At 38.1% G+C, this 21,430-nt stretch overlaps 1 pseudogene; it reads right to left on the minus strand.

The window, feature by feature from the left end:
- Nucleotides 1–14,537: 14,537 nt before the first annotated feature.
- Nucleotides 14,538–21,430, minus strand: part of LOC110307720 (G2/mitotic-specific cyclin-B1 pseudogene) — a 40,094-nt pseudogene continuing 33,201 nt past the window's right edge.

Consider the following 21,430-nt stretch of genomic DNA (forward strand, 5'->3'; position numbering starts at 1 on the left):
AAGGTAAACGTAATAATCTTACTAACAGAAACCAAGACCAGTCACCATCATCAGAATCCAGCACCCCTACTTCGCCTACTCCAGGGCACCCCAACACACCGGAAAAGCTAGACACGGATTTAAAAGCATATCTCCTGATGATGATAGAGAACTTCAAGAAGGACTTTAATAACACACTTAAAGAAATGCAGGAGAACACTGCTAAACAGGCAGAAGACAAGGAAGAGAAAGCACAAAAATCCCTTAAAGAATTGCAGGAGAACACTGCTAAAGAGTTACAAATCCTTAAAGAAAAACACGATAACATAATCAAACAGGTAGAAGTCCTTACAGAAAAACAGGAAAACACATCCAAACAGATGATGGAAATGAACAAAACCATACTAGACCTAAAAAGGGAAGTAGACAGAATAAAGAAAACCCAAAATGAGGCAACACTGGAGATAGAAACCCTAGGAAAGAAATCTGGAACCATAGATACGAGCATCAGCAACAGAATACAAGAGATGGAAGAGAGAATCTCAGGTGCAGAAGATTCCATAGAGAACATCGGCACAACAATCAAGGAAAATGTAAAATGCAAAAAGATCCTAACTCAAAACATCCAAGAAATACAGGACGCAATGAGAAGACCAAACCTACGGATAATAGGAGTGGATGAGAATGAAGATTTTCAACTCAAAGGACCAGCAAACATCTTCAACAAAATTATAGAAGAAAACTTTCCAAATCTAAAGAAAGAGATGCCCATGAACATACAAGAAGCCTACAGAACTCCAAATAGACTGGACCAGAAAAGAAACACCTCCCGACACATAATAATCAGAGCAACAAATGCTCTAAATAAAGATAGAATACTAAAAGCAGTAAGAGAAAAAGGCCAAGTAACATATAAAGGCAAGCCTATCAGAATTACACCAGATTTTTCACCAGAGACTATGAAAGCCAGAAGATCCTGGACGGATGTTATACAGACACTAAGAGAACACAAATTCCAGCCCAGGCTACTATACCCAGCCAAACTCTCAATTAACATAGATGGAGAAACCAAAGTATTCCACGACAAAACCAAATTCACACATTATCTCTCCATGAATCCAGCCCTTCAAAGGATAATAACAGAAAAAAACCAATACAAGGACAGGAACCACGCCCTAGAAACAACAAGAAGGTAATCCCTCAACAAACCTAAAAGAAGACAGCCACAAGAACAAAATGCCAACTTTAACAACAAAAATAACAGGAAACAACAATTACTTTTCCTTAATATCTCTTAATATCAATGGACTCAACTCCCCGATAAAAAGACATAGACTAACAAACTGGCTACACAAACAAGACCCAACATTTTGCTGCTTACAGGAAACTCATCTCAGAGAAAAGGATAGACACTACCTCAGAATGAAAGGCTGGAAAACAATTTTCCAAGCAAATGGCATGAAGAAACAAGCTGGAGTAGCCATTCTAATATCTGATAAGATTGACTTCCAACCCAAAGTCATTAAAAAAGACAGGGAGGGACACTTCATACTCATCAAAGGTAAAATCCTCCAAGAGGAACTATCAATCCTGAATATCTATGCTCCAAATACAAAGGCAGCCACATTCATTAAAGAAACTTTAGTAAATCTCAAAGCACACATTGCACCTCATACAATAATAGTGGGAGACTTCAACACACCACTTTCACCAATGGACAGATCATGGAAACAGAAACTAAACAGGGACACAGTGAAACTAAGACAAATTATGAACCAAATGGATCTGGCAGATATCTACAGAACATTCTATCCTAAAACAAAAGGATATACCTTTTTCTCAGCACCTCATGGTACCTTCTCCAAAATTGACCACATAATTGGTCACAAAGCAGGCCTCAACAGATATAAAAATATTGAAATTGTCCCATGCATCCTATCAGATCACCATGGACTAAGGCTGATCTTCAATAACAAAATAAATAATAGAAAGCCAACCTTCACGTGGAAACTGAACAACACTCTTCTCAATGATACCTTGGTCAAGGAAGGAATAAAGAAAGAAATTAAGGACTTTTTAGAGTTCAATGAAAATGAAGCCACAACATACCCAAACTTATGGGACACAATGAAAGCATTTCTAAGAGGAAAACTCATAGCTCTGAGTGCCTCCAAAAGGAAACTAGAGAGAGCACACATTAGCAGCTTGACAACACACCTAAAAGCACTAGAACAAAAGGAAGCAAATTCACCCAAGAGGAGTAGACGGCAGGAAATAATCAAACTCAGGGGTGAAATCAACCAAGTGGAAACAAGAAAAACTATTCAAAGAATCAACCAATCAAGGAGCTGGTTCTTTGAGAAAATCAACAAGATAGATAAACCCTTAGCCAGACTCACTAGAGGGCACAGGAAAAGCATCCAAATTAACAAAATCAGAAATGAAAAAGGAGACATAACAACAGATCCTGAAGACATCCAAAACACCATCAGATCCTTCTACCAAAGGCTATACTCAACAAAACTGGAGAACCTGGATGAAATGGAGAAGTTCCTAGACAGATACCAGGTACCAAAGTTGAATCAAGATCAGGTTAATGATCTAAACAGCCCTATATCCCCCAAAGAAATAGAAGTAGTCATTAATAGTCTCCCAACTAAAAAAAGCCCAGGACCAGATGGGTTTAGTGCAGAGTTCTATCAGACCTTCAAAGAAGATCTAATCCCAGTTCTTCACAAACTATTCAACAAAATAGAAACAGAAGGTACTCTACCCAACTCATTCTATGAAGCCACAATTACTCTGATACCTAAACCACAAAAAGACCCAACAAAGATAGAAAACTTCAGACCAATATCCCTTATGAATATTGATGCAAAAATCCTCAATAAAGTTCTTGCTAACCGAATCCAAGAACACATCAAAACAATCATCCATCCTGACCAAGTAGGTTTCATCCCAGGGATGCAGGGATGGTTCAATATACGGAAATCCATCAACGTAATCCAGTATATAAACAAACTCAAAGACAAAAACCACATGGTCATCTCCTTAGATGCGGAAAAAGCATTTGACAAGATCCAACACCGATTCATGATAAAAGTCTTGGAAAGAACAGGAATTCAAGGCCCATACCTAAACATGATAAAAGCAATCTACAGCAAACCAGTAGCCGACATCAAAGTAAATGGTGAGAAGCTTGAAGCAATCCCTCTAAAATCAGGGACTAGACAAGGCTGTCCACTTTCTCCATACCTATTCAACATTGTACTTGAAGTCCTAGCCAGAGCAATTCGACAACAAAAGGAGATCAAAGGGATACAAATTGGAAAAGATGAAGTCAAAATATCACTTTTTGCAGATGATATGATAGTATATATAAGTGACCCTAAAAATTCCACCAGAGAACTCCTAAGCCTGATAAACAGCTTCGGTGAAGTAGCTGGATATAAAATTAACTCAAACAAATCAATGGCCTTTCTCTACACAAAGAATAAACAGGCTGAGAAAGAAATTAGGGAAACAACACCCTTCTCAATAGTCACAAATAATATAAAATATCTTGGCGTGACTCTAACTAAAGAAGTGAAAGATCTGTATAATAAAAACTTCAAGTCTCTGAAGAAAGAAATTCTAGAAGATCTCAGAAGATGGAAAGATCTCCCATGCTCATGGATTGGCAGGATCAACATTGTAAAAATGGCTATCTTGCCAAAAGCAATCTACAGATTCAATGCAATCCCCATCAAAATTCCAAATCAATTCTTCAACGAATTAGAAAGTGCAATCTGCAAATTCATCTGGAATAACAAAAAACCTAGGATAGCAAAAACTCTTCTCAAGGATAAAAGAACCTCTGGTGGAATCACCATGCCGGACCTAAAGCTCTATTACAGAGCAATTGTGATAAAAACTGCATGGTACTGGTATAGTGACAGACAAATAGACCAATGGAATCGAATTGAAGACCCAGAAATGAACCCACACACCTATGGTCACTTGATCTTCGACAAGGGAGCTAAAAACATCCAGTGGAAGAAAGACAGCATTTTCAACAAATGGTGCTGGCACAACTGGTTGTTAACATGTAGAAGAATGCGAATCGATCCATTCCTATCTCCTTGTACTAAGATCAAGTCTAAGTGGATCAAGGAACTTCACATAAAACCAGAGACACTGAAACTTATAGAGGAGAAAGTGGGGAAAAGCCTTGAAGATATGGGCACAGGGGAAAAATTCCTGAATAGAACAGTAATGGCTTGTGCTGTAAGATCGAGAATTGACAAGTGGGACCTCATGAAACTACAAAGCTTCTGCAAGGCTAAAGACACCATCAATAAGACAAAAAAACCACCAACAGATTGGGAAAGGATCTTCACCTATCCTAAATCAGATAAGGGACTAATATCCAATATATATAAAGAACTCAAGAAGGTAGACTCCAGAAAGTCAAATAACCCCATTAAAAAATGGGGCTCAGAACTGAACAAAGAATTCTCACCTGAGAAATACCGAATGGCAGAGAAGCACCTGAAAAAATGTTCAACATCCTTAATCATCAGGGAAATGCAAATCAAAACAACCCTGAGATTCTACCTCACACCAGTCAGAATGGCTAAGATCAAAAATTCAGGTGACAGCAGATGCTGGCGAGGATGTGGAGAAAGAGGAACACTCCTCCATTGTTGGTGGGATTGCAAGCTTGTACAACCACTCTGGAAATCAGTCTGGCGGTTCCTCAGAATATTGGACATAGTACTACCGGAGGATCCAGCAATAACTCTTCTGGGCATATATCCAGAAGATGTCCCAACCGGTAAGAAGGACACATGCTCCACTATGTTCATAGCAGCCCTATTTATAATAGCCAGAAGCTGGAAAGAACCCAGATGTCCCTCAACAGAGGAATGGATACAGAAATTATGGTACATTTACACAATGGAGTACTACTCAGCTATTAAAAAGAATGAATTTATGAAATTCCTAGCCAAATGGATGGACCTGGAGGGCATCATCTTGAGTGAAGTAACACAATCACAAAAGAACTCACACAATATGTATTCATTGATAAGTGGATATTAGCCCAAAACTTAGGATACCCAAGATATAAGATACAATTTGATAAACGCATGAAACTCAAGAAGAATGAAGACCAAAGTGTGGACACTGTGCACCTTCTTAGAACTGGGAACAAAACACCCAGGGAAGGAGTTACAGAGACAAAGTTCGTAGCTGGGATGAAAGGATGGACCATTTAGAGACTGCTGTATCCAGGGATCCGTCCCATAATCAGCTTCTAAACGCTGACACCATTGCATACACTAGCAAGATTTTGCTGAAAGGACCCAAATATAGCTGTCTCTTGTGAGATGATGCCGGGGCCTAGCAAACACAGGAGTGGATGTTCACAGTCAGTTGTTGGATGTATCACAGGGCTCCCAATGGAGAAGCTAGAGAAAGTACCTAAGGAGCTAAAGGGATCTGCAACCCTATTGTTGGAACAACATGATGTACTAACCAGAACCCTGGAGCTCTTGTCTCTAGCTGCATATGTATCGAAAGATGGCCTAGTCGGCCATCACTGGAAAGAGAGGCCCATTGGACTTGCAAACTTTATATGCCCCAATATAGGGGAATGCCAGGGCCAAAAGAATGGGAATGGGTGGGTAGGGAAGTGGGGGGCGCTATGGGGGACTTTTGGGATAGTATTGGATATGTAATTGAGGAAAATATGTAATAAAAATATAAAAAAAAAATAAAAAAAAAAAGAGAAAAAAAAATATTTTGTGTTAATGGCTTCATCATACCCTAATTAAATAAAGCCAGTAATTAGGGAAATGTCAACTTTATTGGTATCTTACTTGATATAAAAATGAAATATACATCAAATCTGTAGTCTATGGACCTAAAACATTCACATATGGCAAAGGGGGGAATTATTTACTTCCTTTATGTCTTTCTACGCATCATTCTGCCTCTTATTAAGACTGATAAAAGTAATGTATTCAACTGTATCAAACAGGCATTCACTAAAAAAAACTGACAGATATTATTGAATGTTTACTTGAGAACTCTCTTGCTTGTCATTTAATTTTAAAAATTAGAAAATTGAAATAACATAAATATTCTCAGACTAATGAAGTGTTTAAACCAGGTTTTTGGTTTTTTTGTTTGTTTGTTTGTTTTGTTTTTGTGTTTGTGTTTGTTTTTTTATTTCTAGACAAGAAAACAATCTCTTAAATCCCTAAAGAAGGTAAATGGAGAAAGTAAGGTAAACTCAGGAGTGCACAGGCCTCAGACGCAGCAGAGCAGCTTGGAGGGGCCCTATGGGTCTACATATGCAGCCAAACGTGGGGCTGATACTCGGTCCTCTGAGAACCTTCCCTGCCAGAGGAGAGATTGCCTCCAAAAATGTCTAAACCTAGGAATCAGGTGAGATAACCATTTTTTTCTCAGGTAACTCAATGAGGCAGGTCCACTCAGGAACTCACAGACCTCAGAAGCAGCAGAACAGCTGGAACAAGGTCCAATGGGCCTACAAGGGGCTATTCCAAAGCCCTCTGTACACTGGTCTTGCTAGGACAGAGCTTCTCTCCCAGAAGTGCTATCACAGGCTTACAGACTCACAAGAGGAACAAGCTCCAGCCAGAGACAGCAAGAACATCTAACACCAGAGATTACCAGATGGCAAAAGGAAAATGCAAGAAACTTTACCAATGAATAAACAAAGACTACTAGACTTCATCAGAACCCAGTATTCCCAGCACACAGAGTCCTGGATACCCCAACATACTATAAAAGCAAGATTCAGATTTAAATTCATACCTCATGATGATTTTAAGAAGGACATTAATAACTCTCTTAAAGAAATACAGGAGAACACAGGTAAACAGGTAGAAGCCCTTAAAGAGGAAACACAAAAATCCATTAAAGAATTACATGAAAACAAAATCAAGTAGGTAAAGTAATGGAACAAAACTATTCAGGATCTAAAACTGGAAGTAGAAACAATAAAGAAAGACCAAAGGGAGACAACTCTGGAGATAGAAAACCAATGAAAGAAATCAAGAGCCATAGATGGAAACATCACCAAGAGAATAAAAGAAATGGAAGAGAGGCTGGGCAGTGGTGGCACACGCCTTTAATCCCAGCACTTGGGAGGCAGAGGCAGGCAGATTTCTGATTTCGAGGCAAGCCTGGTCTAAAAAGTGAGTTCCAGGAGAGCCAGAGCTATATAGAGAAACCCTGTCTTAGGAGAAGAAAGAAGAAGAAGAAGAAGAAGAAGAAGAAGAAGAAGAAGAAGAAGAAGAAGAAGAAGAAGAAGAAGAAGAAGAAGAGGAGGAGGAGGAGGAGGAGGAGGAGGAGGAGGAGGAGGAGGAGGAGGAGGAGGAGGAGGAGGAGGAGGAAGGAAGGAAGGAAGGAAGGAAGGAAGGAAGGAAGGAAGGAAGGAAGGAAGGAAGGAAGGAAGGAAGGAAGAAAGAAAGAAAGAAAGAAAGAAAGAAAGAAAGAAAGAAAGAAAGAAAGAAAGAAAGAAAGAAAGAAAGAAAGAAAGAAAGAAAGAAAGAAAGAAAGAAAGGGAAGAGAAACTATCAGGTGCAGAAGATTCCATAGAAAACATGGACACAACAATGAAAGAAAATGTAAAATGCAAAAAGACCCTACCTCAAAACATCCAAGAAATCCAGGACACAATGAGAAGACAAAATGTAAGGATAATAGGTATAGATGAGAATGAAGATTTTTTTTTAACTTAAGGGGCCAGTAAATATCTTCAACAAAATTATAGAAGAAAACATCCCTAATCTAAAGAAAGAGATGCCCATGAGCATCCAAGAAGCCTACAGAACTCCAAATAGACTGAGCCAGAAAAGAAATTCCTCCTGAAACATAATAATCAAAACACAAAATGCACAAAACAAAGAAAGAATATTAAGCATTAAGAGGAAAAGGTCAAGTAACATATAAAGGCAGACATTAGAATTATACCAGACTTCTCACAAGAAACTATGAAAGCCAGAAGATCCTGGACAGATATCATACAGAACCTAAGAGAACACAAATGCCAGCCTTGGCTACTATACTCAGCAAAACCTCAATCACCATAGATGGAGAAACCAAAGTACTCCATGACAAAACCAAATTTACACAATATCTTTCCACAAATCCAGTGCTTCAAAGATTAACAATGGGAAATTTCCAACACAAGGAGGGAAACTATGCCCTAGAAAAAAAACAAGAAAGCAATCTTTCAACAAACCTAAAAGAAGAGAGCCACATGAAGAGAATCCCAATTCTAACAACAAAAATAACAGAAAGAAACAAATACTTTTCCTTAATATCTCTTAATATGGATGAAATCAATTCCCCAATAAAAAGATATAGAGTAACAGACTGGATACATGAACAGGACCCAATATTCTGCTAGATGCAGGAAACCCACCTTAGCGACAAAGATAGATACTACCTCAGAGTAAAAGGCTGGAAAACAATTTTCCAAGCACATGGTCCCAAGAAACAAGCTGGAATAGTAATTCTAATATCAAATAAAATCGACTTTCAACCTAAAGTTATCAAAAAAGACAAGGAAGGACACTTTATACACATCAAAGCTAAAACTGACCCAGAAGAACTCACAATTCTGAATATATATGCTCCAAATGCATGGGCATCCACATTCATAAAAGAAACTTTACTAAAGCTCAAAGCACACATTGCATTACACACAATAATAGTGGGAGACTTCAACACCCCACTTTCATCAATGAGCAGAACATGGAAACAGAAACTAAACAGATACACAATGAAACTATCAAAACTTATGAAGCAAATGGATTTAACAAATATCTATACAACATTTTATTTTAAAACAAAAGGTTATACATTCTTCTCAGCCCCTCAGCCTACTTTCTCCAAAATTGACCATATCAGGTCACAAAACAGACCTCAACAGATAAAAAAAATATATTGAAATATCCCATGCACCCTATCAGATCACCATTGACTAAGGCTGATCTTCAAAAGTGACATAAATACTAGAAATCTCATTTACTCGTGGAAGCTGAAAAACACTCAATATTAACTTAGTCAAGGAAGAAATAAGGAAAGAAATTAAAGACTATTTACAGTTTAATGAAAATGAAACCAAAACATACCTGACCTGTCCAGCATGTCCAGTTATTCAAGAGTCTCAAGGAGACCTTCTCCTAAGAACCAAATGGGGGGAGAGAAGGGCGGACACCAAGTGCGAGGAACGACAGGTAAACAGTCTGAATAGCATCAAGGTGTCACTGTATTCAGCAAGGCTTAAGGCTTAAATGCACAAGCAAAGGAGGAAGTAATTCTCAGCAGGAGGGATTGGGCAGTGGAAAAAGAGGAAGTACTTCTCAGCAGGAGGAATGGGGCAACAGAAATTTTTCTTTTGGCGACTACATGGGGAAGTAGGAACTTGGTGGTATCAGGGTACATCTTGTGGTCAGGACATCTGGCGCTGACTTAGGGCTGGAAAAATCTGTGGTTGTTCTCGGAGTGGTGCATCGGTGGCCCAGCTTTTGACCCCTTTTATTCTCGGGGGGGGGGGGGTAGTGGGGGGAAAGAGGCCCAATTCAGAGATCAAGGACAATAGAGTTGTCTTAATAGCTCCCAACACATACCCAAACTCCAGGGGCACAGTAAAAGCAGTCCTAAGAGGAAAACTCATAGCTCTGAGTGCCTCCAAAAAGAAACTGGAAAGAGCATACACTAGCAGCTTGACAGAGCACCTAAAAGCTCTAGAATGAAAGGAAGAAAATTCACCAAAGAGGAGTAGACATCAGGAATAATGAAATTTAGGGCTGAATTCATTCAAATGGAAACAAAAAGAACTATACAAAGAATCAACCAAACCAGGAACTGGTTCTTTGATAAAATCAACAAAATAGATAAACACTTAGGCAGATTAACTACAGAACACAGGGACAGTACCCTCATTAATAAATCAGAAATGAAAAGAAAAACATAACAACAGAATTTGAGAAAATCCAAAAAATCATCAGATCTTATTACAAAAGACTAGTCAACAAAACTGGAAAACCTGGATGAAATGAACAATTTTCTAGACAGATACTAGGTACCAAGGTTAAATCAGCATCAGATAATGATATAAACAGTCCCATATACCCTAAAGAAATAGAAAGTCACTCTCACAAACAAAAAAACAACACAAAAACCAGGACAAGATGGGTTTAGTGCAGAGTTCAATCAGACCTTCAAAGAAGATCTAATATCAATACTCCTCAAACTATTCCACAAAATAGAAACAGAAGGTACTGTACCCAATTCGTTCTATGAAGCCACAATTACTCTGATACCTAAACCACACAAAGACCCAACAAAGAAGGAGAACTTCAGACCACTATCCCTTATGAATATTGATGCAAAAATACTCAAGAAAATTCTCACTAACCAAATCCAATAACATAACAAAATGATCATCGATCATGATCAAGTAGGCTTCATCCCAGGGATTCAGGGATGGTTAAATATACGAAAATCCATTAATGTAACCCACTATATAAATAAACTCAAAGACAAAAACCACATGATCATCTCATTAGATGCTGAGAAAGCATTTGACAAAATCCAACACACATTCATGATAAAAGTCTTGGAAAGATTAGGAACTCAAGGCCCATACCTAAACATAATAAAAGCAATATACAGCAGCAAAGAAGTAGCCAAAATCAAACTAAATGGAGAGAATCTTGAAGCAATCCCACTAAAATCAGGGACTAGACAAGGCTGCCCACTTTCTCCCTACCTATTCAATATAGTACTTGAAGTCCTAGCCAGAGCAATTAGACAACAAAAGGAGATTACGGGGATACAAATTGGAAAGGAAGAAGTCAAAATATCACTATTTGCAGATGATATGATAGTATGTATAAGTGAACCTAAAAATTCTACCAGAGAACCCCTTAAACCTGATAAACAGCTTCAGGGCAGTAGTTGGATATAAAATTAACTCAAACCAATCAGTGGTCTTTCTCTACACAAAGGATGAACAGGCTAGGAATAAATTAGGGAAACAACACCCTTCACAATAGTCACAAAAAATATAAAATACCTTGGTGTGACTCTAACTAAGGAAGTGAAAGATCTATATGATAAGAACTTCAAGTCTCTGAAGAAAGGTATCAAAGATCTCAGAAGATGGAAAGATCTCCCCTGCTCATGGATCGGCAGGATTAATATAGTCAAAATGGCTATCATGCCGAAAGTAATCTACAGATTCAATGCAATCCCCATCAAAATTCCAACTCAATTCTTCACAGAGTTAGAAAGGGCAATTTGAAAATTCACCTGGAATAATAAAATACCTAGGATAGCAAAAACTATTCACAACAATAAAAGAACCTTTGGGGGAATCACCATGCCTGACCTCAAGCTTTACTACAGAGCTTTTGTGGTAAAACCTGCATGGTACTGGTACAGTGACAGACAGGTAGATCAATGGAATAGAATTGAACACCCAGAAATGAACTCACACACCTATGGTCAATGGAGCGAATAACATCTAGTGGGGAAAAAAAAAAAAAAGACAGCGTTTTCATCAAATGGTGCTGGCTTAACTTGTAGTTATCATGTTGAAGAATGCGAATTGATCCATTCTTATCTCCTTGTACAAAGCTAAAGTCTAAGTAAGTGGATCAAGGAACTCCACATAAAATCAGAGACACTAAAACTTATAGAGGAGAAAGTGGGGAAAAGCCTCGAAGATATGGGCATAGGGGAAAAATTCTTGACTAGAAAACCAATGGCTTGTGCTATAAGATCTACCAATAAATAAATCTATAATAAATAAATAAATAAATAATAATAAATAAATAATAAATAATGATAAAATAACAATTAATATTATTTTATATATTTATTTAATATATTATATTAATAAATAAATAATAAATGATAAATTAATAATGAATGATAAATAAATAATAAATTAATAAATAAATAATAAATAAATAAATAAATAAATAAATAAATCTACCAATGGGACCGGATAAAATTGCAAAGCTTCTTTAAGGCAAAGACACTGTCAATAAGACAAAAAGGCCACCAACAGATTGGGAAAAGATTTTTACCATAACATGTCTTCCTCTTAGGATTGCAATTCTGATTAGCCAATATCTTACAATGCTAGGTTTTTTTTTTTCTTTTTGAAGCTTAAATAAAAACTATAAAAGTTCCTCTGATTTAAATGAATTAATAAATGAAAACACTGATATACATATATACAAATACATATGTACATATTTGCCCATTTGTAGGATACTGTCTTATGAAATGTTTGTCATACAAATGTTTGCCATTTTTTTGGTTGCTCATCAAAAATGGTAAAAAATATAATATATTATATTATTATTGAAGTCATTGCACATCTTGACTGCAAGATAACATGAATTCAAGTTGGAAGTAAGCTTCTTCCCTGATTGCTACCTTTCATAGTGTGGGATACTTTGTATACTGTCAGGGGAAAAAAAGTATCAATGTCATACATTATCAACCCATTTGTACAGTAATTAAATAATTGTATAAATTGTTGAATAATTACAGTCCAGTATATTTATTTATTTATTTACTTATTTATTTTTACATGCCATATTTTATCCTTCCTACCCTTGCCCACCCTCCAACTCTTCCACATCCCATACCTTTCCCCACCCCCTATATTCATGTTGATGTTTCTACCCCTCACCCCACCTAACCTCTAAACTCCCTGAGAACTCCAGTCTCTTGAGGGTTAGGTGCATCATCTCTGAATGAACAAAGACCCAGCAGTCTTTTACTGTATGTGTGTTGGGGGCCTCATATCAGCTGGTGTATGCTGCCTGTTTGGTGGTCCAGTGTTTAAGAGATCTTGGGGTCCATATTAAATGAGACTGTTGGTCCTCCTAAAGGGTCACCCTTCTCCTCAGCTTCTTTCAGCTTTCCCTAATTCATTAATAAGGTTCATCTGGTTCTGTCCGTTGGTTGGATACATCTGCATCTGCCTGTTTCAGCTGCTTGTTGTGTTTTCCAGAGTGTGGTCATGCTAGGTCCCTTTTTGTGAGCATTGAATAGCCTCAGTAATAGTGTCAGGCCTTGGAACCTCCCCTTGAGCTGGATCCCATTTTCAGCCAGTGGCTGAACCTTCTTTTCCTTAGGTTCCTCTCCATATTCATCCCTGACATTTTTTTCAGAGAGGAACAATTATGGATCAGAGTTTTGACTGTGAAATGCCCCCCCTCCCTCATTTGATGCCCTGTCTTCCTGCTGGAGGTGTGCTCTATAAGTTCCCTCTTCCTACTGTCAGGCATTTCATCTAAGGTCCCTCCCTCTCAGTCCTGAGTGTCTCTCTCCTCCCAGGTCTCTGGTACATTCCGGGGGGTACCCTCAACCTCCTATCTTCTGAGCTTACCTGTTTCTATTTTTTCTGCGGGTCCTCAGGGCTCTAGTCATTTTCCCTCACCCAGTACCACATCAGTTTTCCCTCTCTCCTCCACTCCCTCCTCATAGCATTTTGCTGCATACAAGAAACAGACCTCAATAACATAGATAGGCTCTATCTCAGAGTAAAGGATGGAAAAAGTTCTTCCAAGCAAATGGTCCCAGAAAACAAGCAGGAGTTACCATCCTTTTTTTTTTTTTTTTTTTTTTTGACTTTCTAGAATTTATTTACTTTTTTTTTAATTTTTAATATTTATTACGTATTTTCCTCAATTACATTTCCAATGCTATCCGAAAAGTCCCCCAGACCCCCCTCCCACTTCCCTACCCACCCATTCCCATTCTTTTGGCCCTGGCATTCCCCTGTATTGGGGCATATAAAGTTTGCAAGTCCAATGGGCCTCTCTTTCCAGTGATGGCCGACTAGGCCATCTTTCGATACATATGCAGCTAGAGACAAGAGCTCCGGGGTACTCGTTAGTTCATCATGTTGTTCCCCCTATAGGGTTGCAGATCCCTTTAACTTCTTGGGTACTTTCTCTAGCTTCTCCATTGGGAGCCCTGTGATCCATCCAATAGCTGACTGTGAGCATCCACTTCTGTGTTTGCTAGGCCCTGGCATAGTCTCACAAGAGACAGCTCTATCTGGGTCCTTTCAGCAAAATCTTGCTAGTGTATGCAATGGTGTCAGCATTTGGAAGCTGATTATGGGATGGATCCCTGGATATGGCAGTCTTTAGATGGTCCATCCTTTCATCACAGCTCCAAACTTTGTCTCTGTAACTCCTTCCATGGGTGTTTTGTTCCCAATTCTAAGACGGGGCATATTGTCCACACTTTGGTCTTCCTTCTTCTTGAGTTTCATGCGTTTAGCAAATTGTATCTTATATCTTGGGTATCCTAAGTTTTGGGCTAATATCCACTTATCAGTGAATACATATTGTGTGAGTTCCTTTGTTTTTTGTTTTTTGTTTGTTTTTTTTTTTAATGAGAAGTCACAATCTTTATTGAAGAGCAAGTAAACACGGTAGGTATCCTATGTTCAGGTGGCACATGGTGCCAACTGCATCTGCAGATGTAGCAGTCCATTGGAGTTATGCCTTTGTCACGGCCTTAGACAAGTTCTGAACTAGTGTACAGTTCAGCTGTGCCAGCGTGCTGATCTTAGCATGCTTGGATGCTGCATACTTGTTCTTGACAGTCATGTGCTTTGTAATGCCACAGTTCACCATGACTACATTCTTAGCCAGGTGCTGCATAACAGGAAGCAGGGATTCTTCTGTGTAGGACAGGTAGTGCTGCAGAGTTGGTGTCCATTCACCGTTGTCAAGAATTTTCAGGGCTAAGCAGAAAGCCCCAGCTGCAATTTGAGAAGGAGCAAAATGTACCATGTCGTAGTCCAGCATGGAGAGCTCCATGAGGTATTTGGCCAAAGTGTGCTGCTCGACGTCCACCTCTCCGACTTTAGATGCTCTGCAGAGGAAGTGCAGAGGCAGAGGGCAACCCAGGCTGAAGTTCAGAACTCTGAGAATCTTTATCTCCATCTGTCTGATCTGGTGCTTAGTGTAAGTGTTGTTAGTCACAAAGGCGAAGTCACCTATTTCTGGAGGGTACATCTCCTCATATTTGCTTGCAATAAACATGGCCGTTACACCAACCAGCTGCAGCATCTTCTTGGGCACACAACTGTTCTGCATGAACTGATCAATAATGGACACAGTCATGTACATGGTCTCCTGAAGCAGCCTAAATTTCATCTGAACCTGTATTAGCCAATCAATGAGGATAGCTCTCATGTTTCCAGTGACTTCACGACCCTGTAGGTATTTTGGTCTAACTGACTGCTCTTCCTCCAGTTGTCTGAGGTAAGCATAGATATCTTTCACATATTCACTACAGAGGTTTGGGTCCGCTCCATCATCTGCGTCTACGTCACTCACTGCAAGGATTACATCCGAGAAAGCCTGACACAGATACTCCTCTGCAGGCGCACATCCAGATGTTTCCATTGGGCTTGGAGAGGGATTATCAACCAAAATAGGTTCGGGAGAAAGCTTCTCTTCTCTAACATGTTCAGGCTCAGGCTCAGGCTCAAGAAGTTCCACCTCTGGTTCACACACAGGCACCTTCTCTACAGGTTTTGGTAGACTTTAACAGTACCTTTTCCAGTACCTAGCATTTTCGCTTCCCTTTTCAGAGGCACTCTTGCCTGTAGCTCTTCGCTGACTTTATTACCAATGTCTCCAAGAGAAGTTCTCCGTCTCAGCCCGGGCTTGGAAGCAGCAGTAACTGTCAGAGGCACACGCTTGGCACCTGCCATACTGACTTTGGCCTTATTTTCTGTGTTAATTTTCGTGTTCCTAGTGACCCTGAGCGCCAAGGCTCCTCCGAAAGCAGAGGTTCCCCGATCCGAGAAGACACCCTAACCTCTGGCTATCCACGGCTAAACACTAACAGCCGTTCCTCCGCAGCACCATGAGTTCCTTTGGGATTGTGTTACCTCACTCAAGATGATGCCCTCCAGGTCCATCCATTTGGCTAGGAATTTCATAAATTTATTCTTTTTAATAGCTGAGTAGTACTCCATTGTGTAAATGTACCATAATTTCTGTATCCATTCCTCTGTTGAAGGGCATCTGGGTTCTTTCCAGCTTCTGGCTATTATAAATAAGGCTGCTATGAACATAGTGGAGCATGTGTCCTTCTTACCGGTTGGGACATCTTCTGGATATATGCCCAGGAGAGGTATTGCTGGATCCTCCGGTAGTACTATGTCCAATTTTCTGAGGAACCGCCAGACTGATTGGCAGGATCAACATTGTAAAAATGGCTATCTTGCCAAAAGCAATCTACAGATTCAATGCAATCCCCATCAAAATTCCAACTCAATTCTTCAACGAATTAGAAAGTGCAATCTGCAAATTCATCTGGAATAACAAAAAACCTAGGATAGCAAAAACTCTTCTCAAGGATAAAAGAACCTCTGGTGGAATCACCATGCCAGACCTAAAGCTTTACTACAGAGCAATTGTGATAAAAACTGTGTGGTACTGGTATAGTGACAGACAAGTAGACCAATGGAATCGAATTGAAGACCCAGAAATGAACCCACACACCTATGGTCACTTGATCTTTGACAAGGGAGCTAAAACCATCCAGTGGAAGAAAGACAGCATTTTCAACAAATGGTGCTGGCATAACTGGTTGTTATCATGTAGAAGAATGCGAATCGATCCATTCCTATCTCCTTGTACTAAGGTCAAGTCTAAGTGGATCAAGGAACTTCACATAAAACCAGAGACACTGAAACTTATAGAGGAGAAAGTGGGGAAAAGCCTTGAAGATATGGGCACAGGGGAAAAATTCTTGAATAGAACAGCAATGGCTTGTGCTGTAAGATCGAGAATTGACAAGTGGGACCTCATGAAACTGCAAAGCTTCTGCAAGGCAAAAGACACCATCAATAAGACAAAAAAAAAAAACACCAACAGATTGGGAAAGGATCTTTACCTATCCTAAATCAGATAAGGGACTACTATCCAATATATATAAAGAACTCAAGAAGGTGAACTCCAGAAAATCAAATAACCCCATTAAAAAATGGGGCTCAGAACTGAACAAAGAATTCTCACCTGAGGAATACCGAATGGCAGAGAAGCACCTGAAAAAATGTTCAACATCCTTAATCATCAGGGAAATGCAAATCAAAACAACCCTGAGATTCCACCTCACACCAGTCAGAATGGCTAAGATCAAAAATTCAGGTGATAGCAGATGCTAGCGAGGATGTGGAGAAAGAGGAACACTCCTCCATTGTTGGTGGGATTGCAAGCTTGTACAACCACTCTGGAAATCAGGAGTTACCATCCTAATATCCTATAAAATAGACTTTTAACCAAAAGTTATCAAGCGTGATGAAGAAGGACACTTCATCTTCATCAATGGGAAAATCCAACAAGAGAAACTCAATTCTGAACATCTATGCCCCAAATGCAAGAGCACTCACATTTATAAGAGAATCTTTACTAAAGCTCAAAACACACATTGAACCCCACCCAATAATAATGGGAAATATCAACACCCCACTCTCACCAATTACAATTCATTATTTTGCTGAAGTCAGGTAAAAACTTCAGTATTTGTCATTGAACATTAATAGTAAATAAATGAAATAATATAAATATACAAAACAGACTGGAGCAGTGTTTCTCAACATTCCTTATGTTTTAGCCATTTAATATAGTTCCTCATGTAATAGTGACCCCAAGCATATAGTTATTTTTGTTGATATTTTATAGCTAGAATTATGCTAGTGTTATGAATCATAATGTAAATATCTGTGTTTTCTGATGACTTAGGTGACCCTGTGAAATGGTTATTTAACTCCCACAGGGTCATGTTCACAAGGTTGAAAGTATGAGCCTAGCATATAAGTCTACTCGCAATCATTTGAATCGTCCTACATTAATTAACTATTAAGAGAATCACAAGCAAATATGCTCATAGCCCAACTTGCACAACATGATTCTTTTTTTTTATTTTCCTTACAGTTACTTTGTGAATATACTATGGTTTCTGGTTTTGTGTTTTTATGAAATTTCTGTGTATGCAAATATATGTGTCTCTTCATCCATATGTGTTTCTCCTGTGATTTCTTTGGCTCCATACCTTTGTTTGTTTATTTCGTCATATTCTTGTTTGTTTCTTTTTAATGTATTATTCTAAGGACAAAGAAAAATGGCAATTATTCAGATGGGAAGGAAAGTAGGTGGGAAGTGTTGGAGAGGTCTTAGGGGACAGGAAACCATAATCAGATATGTTGCATTGAAAAAAATATATTTTCAATAAATAAAATTACGAAAAATCAAAGGTTAGTTTCTAATAATCTTCTAAAGCTCCTTTAAAAAAAATAAGAAAGAAAGGAATTAATTCTCAATTGATAAGGACAACAACAACAAAATGGTTTCCAATAAATGGTTATGGACAAATGAGGTAAATATATACAAATAAAAATAAATTTTGAACTATAATCAAGTACTAGGCAAAACAATAAATATTAGATGCCTCAGACTTAAATTTAAATGCAAAATTTTCAAGTATTTCAAGAACCAAATATAGAAAATTATTTTCACAGCCTATATTTAGGTAAAAAATTTACTAAACCAGATTGAATAATTGATAAAAAATCTACACCAAATCTTAAAGTTCAGGAGTGAAATTACAGTTCTGTGGATGTGAATTCATTCCCCAGAGCACAATTAATTAATTAAAGATAGATAGATAGATAGATAGAAAGATAGATAGATAGATAGATAGATAATAGACAGGTAGATAGTTAAACAGATTAAAAAAAATCTCTTGTAGACAGATTAAAAAAAATCGCTTGTAGATGAGTCCTACTTTACCCAAGGTTATTCTGGTACTAGAAACCCCAGGTAAGACACTACACACCATCTGATAACACTCCTTAGATCCCAGTCATCATCCATAGCACCTTTTCCTCTGAGTTCCGTACCCTTCCTACAACTCGTGCAGAAAACTACTACTCTACCAGAGTAAGCCAATACTAGGAACCCAAGAAAAAAAAAGTCAATATGCTGAACCACAGAGGCCCCATCAGTATCTCAAACCCCAGACAACAAATCAGTTAACAGAATCTCAAAATCCCAGAGGCAATACATGCTCCCAAAACCTTAGAGGCCAAGCAGAACACCAAATATGAACAGTATCTATTCACAAATCCATTACTATAGAAGGTATTAGAAGGAAAAGTCTAATGAAAAGAGGTTAAATATACACCCCCCCCAAAAAAAAACACAAAAAATAAATAATTTCACATTAGCAAGAACAAAAAAGGAAAGAACACAAGCATACACACACACACACACACACACACACACACACTCACTACCACCACCAACAGCAGCAAAGAGAGGCATTATTTCAGAGTAAAGCATTGGAAAAAATCTTCTAAGCTATCAGAGCCAAGAAGCACCTTGATAAAACCAATCTTATATCTACCAAGTAGGCTTTAAACCAAAATCAATTAAAATAAGACACTTCATACTCATCAAAGACAAAAACCCACCACAATAATGTCTCAGTTCTGAACATTTATGCCCCAAAAGCAAAGGGCACTCAGATTTGCAAAAGAAGCATTACTAAATCTTAAATCACACATTAATAGTGGGAGACTTCAACACACAACTCTAAACAACCAAAGGTCATCCAGACAGAAACTAAACAGAGAACGATGGAAATAAGAGACTTTATGCTGAAAACGGACGTACCAGATATCTACAGAACATTTCATCCAAACACAAAATAATATACCCTCTTCCTTGCACCACATGGGACCTTCTCTAAAATTGACCATGTACTCTATCACAAGCAAATTTCAACTTATAAAAAAATTGAAACTATCCCATATATCTTATCAGATCACCATGGATTAAAGTTGGATTTCAACAACAAAAACAGCATAAAGCCTGCAAACACATGGAAACTGAACAAGTCTTTACTGAATGACTGCTGAATCCTGGCAGAAATAAAAAATAAATGCCTGTCTAGAATTCAATGGAAATAAAAACAAAACATATCCAAACTTATGGGATACAATAATTGCAGTACTAAGAGGAAAGTTCATGGCACTAACTGCCTTCATAAAGGAATTTGAGAGATATCATACTAGCAATTTAGCAGCATACCTAATAGCTCTAGAGGAAAAAGGAGCAAATATACCCAAGGGTGTGGACAGCAGGAAATAATCAAACTGATCAATGAGATCAATAAAATAGAAATTAAGAGATCAAGACAGAGATTCAGTGAAACTAAGATTTTATTTCTTGAGAAAACTGAGACACAAACCCTAGTCTAAACAACCTAAAAGGCAGGGTGAGAATATCAAAATTAACCAAAAACATCAAGGAAATCCAAATAACCATTACATCATATTTTTTAAAAACCTGAACTCTACAAAATTTGGAAATATAACAGAAATGGAGAATTTCCATAAAAGTGCCTACTTACCAAAGTTAAGTTAAGGTCAAATGAACAATTTAAAAAGACTTATAACTCCTATTAAAATAGAATCACAGTTGTTAAAAGCCTCCAAATTAAAAGAAAAAACGCCAGATGATTTTAGCTGAGAATTCTACTATACTTGCAAATAAAAGCTAATACCAAAATGCCTCAAATTATTCCACAAAACAGAAACAGAAGGAACCTTGCCAAACTCATTTTTTGAAGCCACAGTCTTTCTGATTATATGCTGAAATCACACAAAGACTCAACAAAGAAAGTAAGTTACAGACCAATCTCCTTCATAAACATTGATGCAAAAATACTCCATAAAATATTCACCAACCAAGAATGCATCCAAAATATTATCCACCATGATCAAGTAGGCTTCATTTCAGAGATATATTCAACATAAAAATCTCTGTTAATGTAATCCATCACATAAATAAACTGAAAGAAAAAAAATGATCATCTTATTAAATACATTTAAAAAAATTAGACAAAATCCAGTAGTGCAGATACAACACATAATACATAGGACCTCATGAAAGTGAAAAGTTTCTCTAAGGCAAAGGACACTGTCAATAGTACAAATTGGCAGCCTACAGAATGGGAAAAGATCTGCAGGAACACCTGACAGATGGCTAATTTCCAAAATATATAAAGAATTCAAGTACTAGATATCAACAAACCAAATAATGTAAATGAAAATGGGGTAGAGATCTAAACAGAGAGTTCTCAACAGAAAAATCTTAAAGCTAAAAACCACTTAAAGAAACATTCGTGTCTCTAGTTGCACATGTTGCAGAGGATGGCCTAGTCGGTCATCAGTGGGAGGAGAGGCCCTTGGTCTTGCTAAGATCATATGCCCCAGTAGAGGTGAATGCCAGGGCCAGGAAGCAGGAGTAGGTTGGTTGGGGAGCATGGCGAGGGGGAGAATATGGGGGCATTGGGGATAGCATTTGAA

The sequence above is a fragment of the Mus caroli genome, unplaced genomic scaffold (genome assembly GCF_978045245.1).
Source record: "Mus caroli unplaced genomic scaffold, Mus_caroli_1 scaffold_15, whole genome shotgun sequence".
Taxonomy (NCBI): domain Eukaryota; kingdom Metazoa; phylum Chordata; class Mammalia; order Rodentia; family Muridae; genus Mus; species Mus caroli.